A 17,473-nucleotide genomic window follows, 5' to 3' on the forward strand; every position below is an offset into this window, starting at 1 on the left:
ATTACCTAAGACAATGCAAATCAAATGAAATCACAAAGATTATACCATCACATGTCCAATAGGGTTTGGATCTCCATTCTTCCTATCTCCATTGATCTTGCTTGATATATTTGCTCTCAGATTTTATATGTGCACAAGAGCTCAACAAAGAATGGAAATGTGGTTGGAAGTAGGCTTGATTGCATATGCAAGTTCGAAAGCGTAGTCGGGGCTGAATGCATAGTGAGTGTAATCAATTGATTAGGATGCATAGATTGATTAGAATGATTGATTAGGGTTGATAATGAAGGAAGTATCCTCTTATATAGAAGACACTATATGAAATGGAGGGATAAGATTGAGAGGTGTAAAAGATAAATGGTCAGCTATGATTAGAGGGTAGGTAAAAGAAATAATAAAATAATGAGAGGGGTAGGTAGTGTATGAATTAAGAAATGAATGACATGTGTCATGGGTAGAAAAGGTTAATGAATTAATTAAATAAATAAATATTTATTTAATTAATAGAGGAAATGGGATCAATTAAATAAATAAGATATTTATTTAATTTAGGAAAAGAAATAATTTAAAAAAATAAAGGTATTTATTCAAATGAGAAATAAGGCTAGAAGAGGATAAATGAATTAATTAAATAAATAAAGATTTATTTAATTAATAGAAGAATTAGGCTTAGATAATTAAATAAATGAAATATTTATTTAATTAGACTGGACAATTTTAGGTGTCTACATTTTGCCCCTCTTTGAGACAATGCAGCTTGTCACGTTGTTTCAAAGAAGATAATATGAATTAATACAAAGTTGCCCCAAGATGGGAATGATATGCCCCCTCGAGAGATTGGATGAAAATGTGTGAAAAGATCATAGACAATCTCTCGATAAGAAAGAAAGGCTAGAAAGGATTGATCGGATAGAGTGATAGAGTCATGGGATAAAGAAGACTGACTCGGGAGACGAGGGCTAGGGTTAGGGCTAGGGCAGTCTATAAGATAGACCATGAGGGAAAAACATCCTCATTGTCATCCACACATCCAAGAGATCAGAGTGCAAAGAAAGAATAGAGCAGCAACAATCAGCAGTAATGGCATTGGTTCACAGATTTGATTGCGTTCGCCGATTTCAGAGGCCAACAAATGCAAGAGAGCCGGTAAGTATCGCAAAACCTCCTTGTACTTTGTTACAATAAATGTTGTCATTAATGCATGCTAGGTAGTGCAATAAATGTGCTTTTAGATATGTCAAACGGGGTAAAAAAAAATGCTAAGGCACATCTGTGCTGGTGTTAGGCACGTCTGTGCAATATGTAAGCGCGTTTATGTCTTCAAGGTCAAATCAGCAGTTTTGTGATGAACATACGCTGTTGATTGCATAAGCTGCTGAGAGGATACACTCAAATAGGTCCTCTAGGGAAGACTATGATAGCAGATAGGGCTAGGATTGATAATTCTATGATAGAACATACGTTGCCAATTAGGAAACTACTTAAGAGGATACACTCAAGCAGAGGCCCTAGGATAAGATAGATCAAGGAACTTTGTGATGAACAGGGAGTACCAAGACAAAGTACTTTGTGATGAACATGGAATACTAAAAAAAAGAGCAGCACTTTGTGATGAACAGTGAGTGCAAATGTAAGCAACACTTTGTGATGAACAGGGAGTGCAAAAACACGTAGTACTGTATGATGAACAGGGAGTACCACTAGGATAAATAGCAACACTTTGTGATGAACAGTGAGTGTCACTAGGATAGATAGCAACACTTTGTGATGAACAGTGAGTGTCACTAGGATAGATAGCAACACTTTGTGATGAATAGTGAGTGTCACTTTGACTGACATGATTGTTTTGCTTGACTGCAGGAGTACTTACCTATGCTGGAGTCATGAGAGAGATTCCCATCGACTTAGAGTTTCCAACCAGAGCTGATATTTGAGGACAAAGCCGCGATTGAGGTTATGAGTCTGAGATACATCTTGTATGTGCCTGAGTTTCAGGTGAACATGGGGCTGCTGACTGCACTAGCTGAGAGATGGCACTCAGAGACTTGCACTTTCCATTTGTTGATGGGTGAGATGAAAGTCACCTTAGAGGATGTATATAGGATTCTGAGGATACTGATCGATGGGGAGTTGATTCCCTATGATTGAGACAGAGACAAGGATGCACTGAGATGAGTGTTTCAGGATCTAGGATTGGAGATGAGGGTTGGACACGTGGCATGGGACACGATGACATGGACTGGATTAGCATTACCAATAGTACTGGCAGGAGTGATCAGTGGGTTCCTCTGTCTGGATAGGGTGACACAAGGATTGGTTGTAGCCATATGTATTTGGACATCGTTGTATCATGACACATATGATTTTGAGATTCATCCTTGCGGCAGCTATATGCATGTGTACCTATGTGATGTATGTTTCTACGTGGTTCTTATGATATGAATGCAAATATGTACATAATGAAATGCAATATTTTTGTTTTTTTATGTTTTATATGTTATGCCAATGCAAATATGAATGTATGAAATGCAGATGAATATGATAATGTAAATGATGAGATGCATGATGAAAATGTAAAATGTCCTGACATGTGTTTTGTGCAGGATGTGATGCAATTGTGATATCTATATGTATGTATGAAATGATTATATGTGGTAATGCAGGTGCAACTACATGAAATGCAAATGTTTTTAGCGTGTCACTATACTCAGTCATGTGATAGCAGGTTACGTGGACTCAAGAAGGACGATGGAATTCAATCAAGAAATGGGGATGGAAGATAGAAGATATGGAAGTGAAAGAGCTTCTTGTGCATTATCATCATTGAGCTTTATTATGGCAAAATAGGTTATGACAATCGAGGCATATGTTCGACCGAGAAAGTCATTGTACCTATTTGCATGGAGATAAGACAGTCACAAACAAGGAATGCCCCAGTTCAGACTAGACTCACAGTGTCCTCATATCCTTGGACAAGTCATAGCATTACTAAGAGAAAATCCACAGACAACGAAAGAAAAATAGGTGACGATACCCCATCCTCACCTTTCTAGTCAAAGACATCCTGGAGATAAAATTTCTAGTCAGAGACATCCTGGAAAAGCTAAAAGACATGTCACCAAAAAGATAAAAATCCAAAGAAAACCAAGACTCGACACCAACATCCACTGTAGTCCTCAAGTTTAGTGTCTCTTGTCACTTGTATAAGTCTTATTTGATTGTGGTCACAATATTTACTTTCACAAAAAGGATAGATAGCACTGAACCATAATGTTGTCTGAGTCTGCTAAAAGATTTGATTTGTTGAAGCAAATTGTTGTTGTTGTGTCTCATCTAAAATTGACTGAATCCATGAAACTGATACTTTATTGCGGAGAAGATGGAACTTTATTGCGGATTGGCGATGCAAGTGCTGCTTTATTGTGGATTGTGCGCGAATAGACTGAAGAAAAATGGAAGAAATTGTACTCCTCGAAACATGTGATGCTCTCAGTTCCACACCCATCACTAGACATAGGATTTGCCTTAGCCACAGATAGGAGCTGATTTATTATGAATGAAAAAGGGATGAAAAGAGGGTTATTATGAATGGCTAACCAACCTTGGGTAGATCAATAACAAGCCATGATGGGAATGGGTAAGTTTATTATGAATGGATAGGTTGTGAGTGTGTGCAAAGTGAAAGGATTAAATGTAATCCTCAAGGAGGGAGGAGCAATGTCTCTACACATGGCGTCGGTGACCCGATTTTCACCATGGTACTTGCCCAGGGCACCACCGAAGTGGTTTTCACCGTTGGACGAAAATGTTTTTCTTTACTTTTTTTATTTTTCAAATTTTTTTTGTGTCACAAGGCACCTGTTTGCCAGGTTTTCACCAAGTAACGATTTTTTATGTTTTATGATTTTTTTGTATTTTTGAATTTTTTGATTTTTTTGTATTTTTGAATGTTTTGATTTTTTTTGTATTTTTGAATTAGGATACTCGGAAGAGCTATGTGTAAAACTTGCGAAGGTGCATGGTGTTGATAGGATCCTCTAAAGGTTCACCTTATGTGGTTGAGAGCTAATATGCATCAGATCCATATGCTGTTGTGATGATGTAAGGACCAAGCTAGTTTAGTTCGAACTTTCCCTTCTTTTCTCTGTCTTGCTGATTTTTAGGATTTTCTCTGAGAACTAAGTCACCTACCTCAAATGTGCAAGGCTCTACCTTATGATTGTAACTACAATGTTCCTTGACTGAGTGACGTGTATCTCGAGTGACTGTCTTCCTTGATGAAGGAACTAAGATAGAATTGCTAGTGTGTGGACTACACAGGCCCATATGCGTGTCACCTAAAGAAGTTTGGGCATCCCTAATAACAAAGTCCTTCGAGGAAGTTCCATTAAAGGTCCATGATGTATCGCCAGAAGGGAAAGGATGTGTGGAACAATTGGATGAGTTATGAAGGCTTATGATTGCGAAAAGAAGTGAAAGTAGGATAGTATGATGGAGACTTAGGATCAACAAGTATGCTTTTTGACTTGAAATTTTAGAACTTTTGCCCCCAGTTATTTTGATATTAGGGGAGATCAACTCTTGCTCTTTTTGCTTCATAGGAGTTTTATCCTTGACTTTAATTTTTGCAGAGTCCAATAGCTTTTGATTTTGATTTGGACTAAAGGATTTTTCTTTATTTTTGACTTTTAGATTTTTCTTTTCAAAGCGTGATTTTTGATCCCCAATAAGTGAGGGCTTTTGTAATTCTTGTTGATCCAAGTTTGGGAGAGGAGTAGAAATGGAATGAGTGGATGAAATGGTAAGGCTATGTGATTTCTCAAGAGGGTTGGCGATACACTCAATAGATTCTTCGTTGGAACCACTCTTAAGACTATTGATATCAAGAGATGCTTGCACCACTAGAGGAGATTTACATTCAGACTTAGTAGCCACAACACTAGGTGGTTCATACCCAATTCCTTGGCATTGAAAATTATTTGTAGATTGTTCCTGTTGACTGAATACAATAGGAGATAGTGGGAGTTGATCAACATGGAAGATATACTCACCACATCCCAGGTCTTTAAACTTGAACTTTTCTTTGAGCTCTGTTTGTTTTGATGTAGAAGCTTTCAAGGATTCTGGATCCACATATGCTGAAGATGGAATAGCCTCTCGATTGGTTGGAATTGTTATTTCTGATCTAGGTCGCAGATTGTTGCAATATATGAATGGATTTGGGTCAGCTTTGACAGTCACTTCAACTCCATTGTGAGGAAACTTGATACATTAATGATATGTAGATGGGATTGCGCTCATCTCATGAATCCATGGACGTCCTAACAATATGTTGTATGTGAGATCAAGGTCTAGGACTTGACAAACCACATCCTTTGTAACTAGCCCAACTCTGACAAGTAAAATGATTGTGCCCTTCGATGAACGCTCTTCATCATCATATGCTTTGATGGTAATTTTATTTGCAGCATTCACAGCTTTGTCTAAATATCCCAATTGTTTAATAGTGCTCAATGTACAAATGTTTAGACCTACTCCTCCATCTATCAGGACTCGTTTTATTCGATGTTTGTGTATGTAGGCTTCAATGTGTAAAGGTGCATTATGTGGTTGACTTATGGAGGCATCATCGGCTTTTGTGAATGTAAGAGAGTGTGGAATGGAAAGGTATCCCACCATGGCTTGAAACTGGTCCACATTCAGATCAGTGGGGATAGCAGTGTCTCTCAAGATTTTATCAAGAATGGCTTTATGTGCAGGGGATATACGTAAGAGCTCAAGGATTGAAATAAGCGCAAGTGTCTTCCCTAACTGTTCTACAAGATCGTACTCAAGCTTGGTTGATGAGGAAGTGGTGTTTTTAGCTGGAGCACCTTACAAAAGGAATTTACCTCGATGAGTTGTAACATTACATTTAGAGGTAGGTTCAGTAGAAGATCCAATTCCTTTCAGGATGATCTTGGGTCTCTGGGTAGAATTCTCAGGCGTTTTGTCCTTGATGATAATGGTAGAGACATAATTATCCATTGAAATGTGATTGACAGTTGAATCATAGTTATAGGATGCTCTAGTATAGTTGGTTTGGTCATTTGTGGCTTTAGTTTCCCTTGTCATGCTTTGGGAATGGTTCCTTAAACATTTCATGTTCTTGCTTGGATGAGTGTCCTTCAATCTCAATGTCACCTCTATCAATGAGATCTTGTATGATGTTCTTTAGTTGAAGGCAATTTCTTGTCTTGTGGCCCTTGCTCTTATGAAATTCACAATACTCATCATCATTCCACCAATTTGGTGTAACCTTTGGCTCATATGGAGGAAAATCTGGAATTGTTATTATTTTGTTTGCCACTAGCTTTTTGAAAACTGACTCTAGTGGTTCTCCCAATGGAGTGTACTTCCTTCATGACTTTGAAGTTGTTTGAGTATTCACTTGATTGTTTGTAGAGCTTGATCCAGAAAAAATGATTTTGGGTCGTACTATATTGGCATCAACAACACCATCATTGACAGTGTTCTTGTTTTTGCTCCAAAATCTTGGCTTGTCTTTTCCTTTATAGTCATCTTTGTTTTCCTTGAATATCTTAATGACTCCTTGTTCAATTAGGACCTTTTCTGTTGCTAAGCCTTTTTCAATGACGTCCTTGAAGGTAGACAAACAAGCTTTTCTTAAGTCATAACCAATGTCTTTGTTAACATTTTGGGTGAACATCTCTACCATTTGTTTTTGTGGAATTTCCCAAGAGCATCTGCTGGATAGATTCCTCCATCTTTGTAAAAATGATGAAAAAGACTCTCCATCTTTTTGCTTGGTGTTGCACAAAGTAGTGACTGATATGTCTGTCTCTCTATTGTAGGAGAAATGTTGAATAAATGCCTCTGCTAAGTCACCCCATGACTTAATACCAGGTGGAAGTTGGGAGAACCATTCCATAGCTTGATCACCTAGGCTTTGTGGGAATAATCTCATCAAATATGTCTCTTCTCAAGCTACCTCAATGCAAGATGTGAAAAACTATCTTATGTGTGCCTTAGGATCCCCTTTTCCTCTATACTTATCAAACTTAGGTGTCACAAAGTGTGTAGGAAAAGGAGGCATTGGAATGCTCTTGTCAAATGGATAAGGACATATGTCTCTCATTATGTATGTTGGCTTCGATGTATTTATGTCCTCCATTTTCTTTTGTAAGTCCCTAATTTGTTGCTCCAAATTGTTCTTAGGTGGAGATCAACTTCTTGGACCATACCCCATGCTTGAGGCGCCAATTGGAGGAGGAGAATGTTGCATATATGGATGATATTGATCATACACATGTTCATATGGAGGAGGTCTATAATGATGTTGTGTATATGGACCACTTGGTATAGAGTCATGTTGAGGAATGAAATATCTACCTTGTCCATGTATACCATACTCTACAGGCATGTCATGAGTTTGTTTTTTGTGTTGCCCCCAAATTTGATGCGGGGTTTCCTTGTGTCCAAATTTTGATCACGCCTTTGGATATCCAATTTCTTTGGCGATTGGTCCTTAGCATTGGTATGTGGTTGAGCATATTTCTTTGCATAAGACTTCCATAATGGTCTTTTAAGGTGAGTATCATATGCTTGACCATAAGGGACCTCTGGTTTTTGAAACAAAGATGATGGTGATACAGGCACAAGATGTGGTCCTCTATTGCCTCCACTATTAGGCATCCTTTGATCCATGTTGGAGTGAGTTTGTTGCAAAGGTCGATTTTCCATTATTTGAGACATGTCAAAATCATGAGGTATCTTGGCTCCACTTTGTGCCATCACTTGTAAGAAATATTGTCTATCCCTCCTCATTGTTTCCTTAATCAATCTATTGAAATGGGGATTCATAATGGTGCCTTCCACTTCTGCTGAATGTACAGAGAAGTTGTCCATATTGTCATTGTGTGTATCATTGTTGTTTGTAGTGTCAATGTTTTCAACATTTGGAATGTTTCTATAGGCATCCATGTCAGGTAATGTAGTATGATCAGAATTGAAAAAGATATCATTGTCATACTCATAGGAACTCATGTTTGCGGACTCTTGAGCCTCTTTAGATTCTCTCCTAGATTTTTGGGAACGTGTTTCAACCTTGAACTAGGTATTGACCAAGATGTGTGAGACTAGATGAAAATGGAAAGAGTATGGAAGACCAAGAGTTGGATGGAATGTAAATGAATTTGAGGTGTTCTTGCAATGTCCAAAGTGTAAGACCAAGTATGTATGTAGTGGAGTAGGTGTGGCTTCTAGAGAGATGATAGTTTCTCTTGATAAGGTAAGTTGACCTTGACTCTAAGTAAGACCAAATGAGACCCAAAGGTGATAGACCTTGATGAGGGACCACTTAGCAAAATGTTGTTGTATGTAGTGTGTTGACAAAGTATGATGAGGACAAGCAAGTGACCTTTTGACTCAAGTTTAAACAAATGTGAATGTAATGTAAGATGTAAAGCAATGATGGACTTTGTGAGACCCAAAGATAGGTTGAATGCTAGATGAAAACCTGAAGAGATAGCTTAGGAAGCTCAAGAATTCTGAAACTGATTGCTCTTGTTGTTGGACTGTAAATTTTTCCAATTTGTGAAGTTTGTTTGTTGTGACCAAATCTGAATGTTTGACTGTTTTTCATGACAAGAGGACACAATGTTGATGAGGAATCAATGTTTGCAAGTGTTTAGACTCAAAATGACTCAAAGAAAAGTGTGTTGTTTGATGTAAGAATGTTTTGCATACACTTGAAGACACAAAAGACACAATGTTTTAATGTTTGGTCTTGAATGTTTGATAGTTCAAAATAAGACAAGCACAATTCTTATGGCTGGCCAAGACAATAGTTGTTGATCCCACATGGAGTTTCCCCCGAGGCTACGCTATTCAGAGTGGATACGTATATGCTTGACCCCACTGGCTCCACCCTTGGCACTCACTTCTCGGGGCAGCCAAGCATAAGTCCCCATGAAAACTCCCTGCGGCGAACTTTGTATCTCTACTAAGAACCGTATGTGTGTGGGCCGCTGCCAGAGGTCCGACCTCCTGCCTCAACAACTAGAAGGATTTTGGCTTCTAAAACAAAAAGGTGCTAGTAAGGGCATCCGCTCATGTGGCCATACATGCGGCACTTTCAGCTCTGTAAATATAGAAGGCTCCCAGCCGGTAGGGGTTACGCCCTACAAATGATCAAATAAATTTGATCAAACGGGTTTATGGGGAGACATAGTGTTGATATGAACTAATCAGCACACGTTATCCATAGTTTCACCATGAATACAATTATTTATAGTGGTTTGGAAGAAGATGGCTTTTCTTTTGCTACCACTTGGTTCATTCTCTCCTCACTAGTAGTCCTAATGACCACACGGGGAGATAGGCCCTCTAAAGATTTAAACAAAATGAGCCTATTGCTCAAGACACAAAAGACAATGATTCAATTTTAGTGCACCAATTGAAGTGTTTGCTAATCTATAAAAACAAGGCACACAATAAAGATCAAAAACCCTTTCCAAGGTCCTGCAACAAATATTTGTTATTAGTTTGGATTGTTTCAAATGATCACCCCTTCCTGCAAGCACACAAGTTAGGTAAATTTTAGATCCAAAAGACTTTGTGAAATAGGGGCCTTCAACAATGCATTTTGTTGACCAATTCAAAGATCTGATTCATCATAAAAAAATACCACCGATAAAATTTCAAGAGATTTCCAAAAATGTAAGAAAGTCCAAAAAATTTGCTAATTTGCTCCAAAAAAAAAAATTTCATGAAAAATCATAAAAAATTCATATAAAATGCAAAATAAATCCAAAAAATCTAAAATTTTTACTAGAGAGTCTTGATGGTCTTCCCAACTTTTATAAAAAAATTTATACAACAAAGCCAAGCAGTTTGTGAGATATGAGTAAAATAATGCAAAACCCTAATTTTCAAAGATCCAATTTTTGAGAAATTATTTTGCATCAAATTTAAAATCAAAAAGAACAAATCCTATGTATAATTCTGAGAGATTTCCAAAAATGTAAGAAAATCCAAAAACTTCGCTAATTTGCTCTCAAAATTATTTTTTTATGAAAACTCATAAAAAATTCATATAAAATGAAAATTTGATCCAAAAAATCTAAACTTTTTACTAAATCCTTCTGATATGTTTTTTGACTTGTACAAAAAATTTGGTGTCAAAATGCAAAGCCGTTTGTGAGATCTAATCAAAATAAGGAAAAACCCTAATTTTTAAAGATCCAATTTTTAGGGAAATATTTTTGCATCAAAATTAAAATAAAAAATAAATGATCCTATGCATAATTATGAGGTATTTCCAAAAATGTAAGAAAATCTAAAAAATTCTCTCATTTGCTCTCAAAATTAATTTTTTATGAAAAATCATAAAAAATTCAGAGAAAATGAAAATATGCTCCAAAAATTCTAAATTTTGGATTGAGAGATCTTGATACTTTCTTCAAGAACAGATCCTCCTAGAATACAAAATCATGGTTATGCAAGAACAAATCATGTTGATAATCCTATCACAACTCTCACACAACAAATACAAACACTGCAAACCCAAATTCAAGATATGCAAAGAGGAAATGTTAGAAGATATTCACTTCAAGAAATATGTCCTTATCCATTCGACAGGAATCTAAACATGATACCATTTCCTATAGGTTTTGAAACTCCTAGATATGAAAAATATGATGGAAGCACTGACCCTCAAGATCATATACGATAATTTTGCACAATGAGTATGGAGTTTGCACATGAGGATACCTACTTGATGAGATTATTTCCAAAAAGCGTGACCGGACTAGCTATGGAATGGTTCTCCAAACTTCCACTTGGAATCAGATCATTCTCATAATTGGTGGATAAGTTTGTTTCACAATACTCTTACAACATACAACATGAAGTAACAATGCTAGACCTATGTAATGCCAAACAAAAGAGCGGAGAACCTTTCATGACATTTTTACAATGATGGAGATGGTTAGCTTCACGATATCCTCGTAAATTACCAGAGTATGAAAAGATGGACATATTCATTGACAACCTAAATGATCAAATGACTTATCATCTAAAAATGCAAGGAAATCAAAGTTTTAGAAAAATAATTGATAATGGAATCAGAATGGAGGAAGCCATGATACAGAAAGGTGAATTCAAAATATACAAAGAAGGAGTTTCTGCCCCTAACAACAATCACAATGATAAGCCAAAGTTTTGAAATAGAAATCGTAATATCATCAACGATGGAATAGTATATGTTTATGGTGAAAATGGAAACAACAATGATGAAAGACTAAATGAATTCAACCACAAAACCCTAGCCTAACAACAATAAAGATCCACCATAACATATGAAGATTACCTAAGACAATGCAAATCAAATGAAATCACAAAGATTATACCATCACATGTCCAATAGGGTTTGGATCTCCATTCTTCCTATCTCCATTGATCTTGCTTGATATATTTGCTCTCAGATTTTATATGTGCACAAGAGCTCAACAAAGAATGGAAATGTGGTTGCAAGTAGGCTTGATTGCATATGCAAGTTCGAAAGCGTAGTCGGGGCTGAATGCATAGTGAGTGTAATCAATTGATTAGGATGCATAGATTGATTAGAATGATTTATTAGGGCTGATAATGAAGGAAGTATCCTCTTATATAGAAGACACTATATGAAATGGAGGGATAAGATTGAGAGGTGTAAAAGATAAATGGTCAGCTATGATTAGAGGGTAGGTAAAAGAAATAATAAAATAATGAGAGGGGTAGGTAGTGTATGAATTAAGAGATGAATGACATGTATCATGGGTAGAAAAGGTTAATGAATTAATTAAATAAATAAATATTTATTTAATTAATAGAGGAAATGGGATCAATTAAATAAATAAGATATTTATTTAATTTAGGAAAAGGGATAATTTAAATAAATAAAGGTATTTATTCAAATGAGAAATAAGGCTAGAAGAGGATAAATGAATTAATTAAATAAATAAAGATTTATTTAATTAATAGAAGAATTAGGCTTAGATAATTAAATAAATAAAATATTTATTTAATTAGACTGGACAATTTTAGGTGTCTACAGTAGATAACAACAATGTAAAACCAAAACAACCAGTTTTTAATCTATCCAATCACTCAACAACAGCTCAACAAAACAACAATCATCAAAGAGCGACTATCAAAAATTTATTTCGAAGACAATTTACAAACATTGGTGAACCACTTGGATCCGCATTAAAGACACCTCTTGCCAACAAATTAATTACTTTACCAAAAGCAAGAAACTATGAACCTCAAATTAAACCCCCTTGGTGGAACGACAACCATTATTGCGATTTTTATCAAAACAAAGGACATCATACAGATAATTGTCAAAAGTTGAAACATGTCATCCAAGACTTGATTGATAATGGAGTTATAATTGTAGATGGACATAAGACAAATGAATCTCATACAGCTTTCAAAACTCCGCTTCCTAGCTATGAGAAAGGTGAATCATCGACACAACAAAACAATAAAGGTAAAGCAAAGGTAAACTATGCTCATACATATGATAATATGGTAAATGTGATCGTGGTCAAAGAAAAACAAAATCACGAATCTGCTCATGCTATTACATGAAGCAAAGCCAGAGTGGTTTTGTCGAGTCCTACAACAAACACATCATCTATTGCCAAACAATATAATTTAGTAGATCAATTATAGAAAACACCTGCGCAAATATCCATCTTGGAACTTTTAAAACTTTCACCTGCACATAAAGAGATTCTAGAAAAATCATTAGTAGATACCACAGTATCCAATGACTTGGATATAGATCAATTCCAAACTATGGTGGGACATCTCACAACCTCTCAATGCTTATCATTTACTATAGAAGACGACATGTCCTTGCAGCATCCCCACAATGCTCTTTTTCATATTGAAGTCCTCATTCACAAGACGTGAGTTAAACGTGTTTTAATAGATGGAGGAGTTGGCTTAAACATTTTCTCTTTGAGTCTAGTCCATGCTCTAGGTTATTCAGAAGATGCAGTTGATGTCTGGAAAAAGATCACCATTAAAGCCTATGATGAAGAAGAACGTTCCTCTAAAGGAATTTTGATTTTACCCATCAGAGTGGGACCTTACAGAAAGACACAGCATGCCAAGTTCTAGACATGGACTTATCATACAACATACTCTTGGGAAAACCCTGGATACATGACATATAAGTTGTTCTATCAACATATCATCAGTGCTTAAAGTTTCCCTACAATGGGGAGGAAATCATGATCTCAGCAAATTCAAATCCATTTCAGTATTGTAGTAATCTCAAACCAGTTCAAGAAGTCATTGTTCCTCATAACATGGAGGCATCATCTTCAAACACACAAACGAAAGAAAAACCATTTACTTCAATTTTGTCAAGTAAAGAAAAACAAATACAGCTAAGAGATCGAGGGAACGGATAATATTCAATATCCCAATTACCACTTTCTCCTAAAAACTATGGAAAACCATCAAATTCTAAACAACAACCAATTGTGAAACATCTTCCAATATTTGATGGAACATTTGTTAGTGCTAGAACCTTATCAGAAGAAACAGAATACAAAGATGTGCTATAGTGGCTATGCAAAGATGAAGAAGTCCAACAAAAGATCAACAATGTCAGAGTACCCACTAAAAAGTATGGAAAAGGGTTTAACATTCTTCAAAAAATGGGATACACTAGAACAGGTTCGGTAGGAAAACGACAAGAAGGTATCTCAGAACCTATCCAACCTCATACTCAGCAAGCTACAGACAAAATAGGTTTAGGGTACCAACAACAAGAAGAATATGAAAATAGACAAGAACAACTTGCAATTGAAAGGGAAGAAACATTTGCAAAGCAACAGGAACAAGCAAACATGAAATGGCAAAGAAGCAATCTACTAATCAATAAGAGAAACAAACCAATGATACCTCCCAAGCAACATTAACTCACAATCAAAACAAACATGAACCTAGTACTAATCAAGGAGAGCTGATAGCAAAGTTGACAGAACTAAATCTCAGTCCAAAAGAAGTTGAATATGAAAGAAGAAAAGATATAGCAAGAAAAATAGAAGAAATAAATCAAACACTATATGAACAAATATGTAGATTGCAAACTGCAAGTGATATAGATTCTAATGAATGGGAATGGGATTCCTATCATTCTGAAGAATCAGCTGAAGAAAATTGCTTCAAAGAAGATGTAGGAGTCGATGTAGTTCACACGTATGCAGAACAAACGTTAGGAACTAGTTCACTTGAAGCAGAATCACATTCGGTTGACTTGGACTTAATCGAGGATGGTCAGGAACTTTTGGTGTGAGGTCATTCTGATGAGAGTACCATTCTAGACATCGACATACATATCAAAAACTTTGATGCATCCATCATGGCCCTTGATACTCTCAAAACATCTCAACCTCATGACCCCCTACCTCTAATCCACCCTAAACTTATTGAATGGGAAAAAGAAGGACATACGGCCATTGATACATTTCTGAATGACCATGCCATATCTGTATATCTTAATGCAATAAAACCCTTAACAACTCTCACCAGGAATTTCAGCAACGCATCTTCCAGTCAAGTGGGTACCCAATCTCCTAGTCGTAAAAAGGAAAATAAAGAAAACAATATCAAGTCTAATGTTGAAAACCATTTTTTGGCAACATTAGATTAGGAAAGAGTAAAAAGAAAGGATGCATCTAACGGTGAAAACCTCCTCGAGGCACCGAAAGATGGGAGATTTGACACTTTACCTAAGCACTATCAAGAAAGGTCATCTACTTTGATCGAACCAATAGAAGCAGTTAATATTGGGACAACAGAACAACCAAAGATCCTACATCCAACAACTTCTCTATCAAAAGAAGAAAGGCAACAATATATGGATTTCTTCAAATGATGGCAAATCAATTTTGCCTAGTCAATCCAGACATGTCGAGGTTAGATCCAGAGCTTATTATGCATCATTTTAATATTAATCTAGGAGAAAAACTAGTCAAACAAAAATTGAGAAAAATGCACCCACATATCGCTCTCTTGGTCAAAGCAAAATTAAAGAAATTATTGGATGTTGGATACATCATGCCTGTAACTTATCCTCAATGGGTATCCAACATTGTTCCTATTTCAAAACCAGATAAAAGCATCAGAATATGCACAGACTTCAGAGATCTTAATAACGCATGTCCAAAGGATGACTTTCCTTTGCCTAACATTGACATCATTATAGATTTAACTGCTGGACACTCCATGTTTTCTCTAATGGATGGTTTCTTTGGATACAATCAGATTAAAATAGCACCTGAAGATCAAGAAAGATAGCTTTCACATGCCCATGGGGTACTTTCTGCTGGAACGTCATGCCTTTTGGACTAAAGAATGCATGTGCTACATATCAGAGAGCTATGACAACGATTTTCCATGACATGATGCATACATTCATGGAAGACTATGTGGATGACATCTTGACCAAATCATACAACAGAGAAGAACATATAGATATACTGGAAAAGATCTTTGACCGATTAGAATAGTACAAGCTACGACTAAATCCTAAGAAATGTGCCTTTGGTGTTACTTCAGGAAAGCTATTGGGATACATTGTTTCAACTAGAGGTATTGAAGTGGATCCAACTAAAATCAAAGCAATCATGGAAATGACATCTCCCTGAAATATAAGTCAACTCATATCACTCCAAGGAAGACTCCAATCAATCAGAAGATTTGTGGCTCAACTAGCCGACAAATGCCAACCATTTACTCATCTCTTGCATAAAAATGTTAATTTCAGATGGGACCATCAATGTCAGGATGCATTCAACAAGATCAAATCATATCTCATGCAACCACCTGTTCTAATGTCACCAATTCCAGGAAAGTCATTGCTACTCTATTTATTGACCACCAAAGCATCATTAGGAATTCTACTTGCACAACAAGACAATGAAGGAAAAGAACGAGCTATCTATTATATCAGCAGAACACTAGTAGGATATGAGATCAACTATTCATCAACAGAAAAAGCATGCTTTGCGGTAGTTTTTGCTTCTCAAAAATTATGAAACTATCTACTCTCTCACTCCATCAAGTTGATAGCAAAAATTGATCCATTGAAGTATTTGCTCAGCAAGGCAACATTAACAAGATGACTAGCAAAATGGATCATGATCCTGAGTGAGTTTGATATTGAATATGTAGACAGAAAATCTATCAAGGGGCAAGTCATTGCAGACCAACTAGCTGAGGCACCACTTCAAGATAATCATCCCTTACTCCTTGAGTTTCTCGATGTTGATATCCTAATAGTCACAACAAAAACATGGCAATTATACTTTGATGGATCATATACACAGCATGGATCAGGAGCAGGCATTCTATTCATCACACCACAAGATCATACAATTCCAAAAGCATACAAATTAAGCTTTCCTTGCACCAACAACACAACAGAATATGAAGTTTTGGTTACAGGGATCAAAATGGCTATAGAATGGAACATTACACAACTTCAAGTCTTTGGAGACTCTCAACTCGTCATCAATTAAATTAATGATGATTACCAAACAAGGGATGAAAATCTAATACCTTATAAGAAGATGGTTGATGATATTAATAAATATTGTAAAAATAAATTTTGAGAAAATTCCAAGGAATGAAAAAAAAGTAGCAGACACCATGGCTACACCTTCTTCTCTCCTTCAGACACGGGAAAATCAACAGCATCATGAATTCCTGGTGGAAGAGTTGTTTTACCTTGCTTATAATTGTCCTGATTCCCAAACTATATGTCACCTTGTTGGGCATGATTCCTCCCACTATGGCCAAATTTACACATACTTGAAAGATAATATCCTCCCTCCTGACTTATCGAAGAATCAAAAGAGAAACTTTATTCGCCAATCTTCTCATTATACTCTTGTCACAGATACCCTATTTAAACGAGGTCTAGACGGTACTCTTTTAAGATGTCTCGAACAAGAAGAATCTGAGAAGGCCTTACATGAAGTCCATAACGACATTTGTGGCATTCATTCAAGTGGTCTTACCCTTTCAAAAAAACTCATACGCTTGGGCTATTATTGGCCAACTATAGAATGAGATTCTTTTCAGATAGCTAGAACATGCAAACAATGTCATATCCATGGGAATTTGATTCATGCACCAGCATAAGAACTTCATTCTTTGGCAACATCTTGGCCTTTCTGTCAATGGGGTCTTGATCTAGTAGGAAAGACAAATCCTTCTTCATCTAATGGTCACAAATTCATCCTTGTAGGTATAGAATATTTCATAAAATGGATTGAGGCAGTACCTCTCACAAATATCCCAAGAAAACAAATTATTGCATTTATCTTGAATTACATCATATGTCTCTATGGCATACCCATGACCATTATCACTGATAATGGGCGACCGTTCAAGAATCAGGATG

This window comes from Cryptomeria japonica, chromosome 1 (genome assembly GCF_030272615.1).
Source record: "Cryptomeria japonica chromosome 1, Sugi_1.0, whole genome shotgun sequence".
Taxonomy (NCBI): Eukaryota; Viridiplantae; Streptophyta; class Pinopsida; order Cupressales; family Cupressaceae; genus Cryptomeria; species Cryptomeria japonica.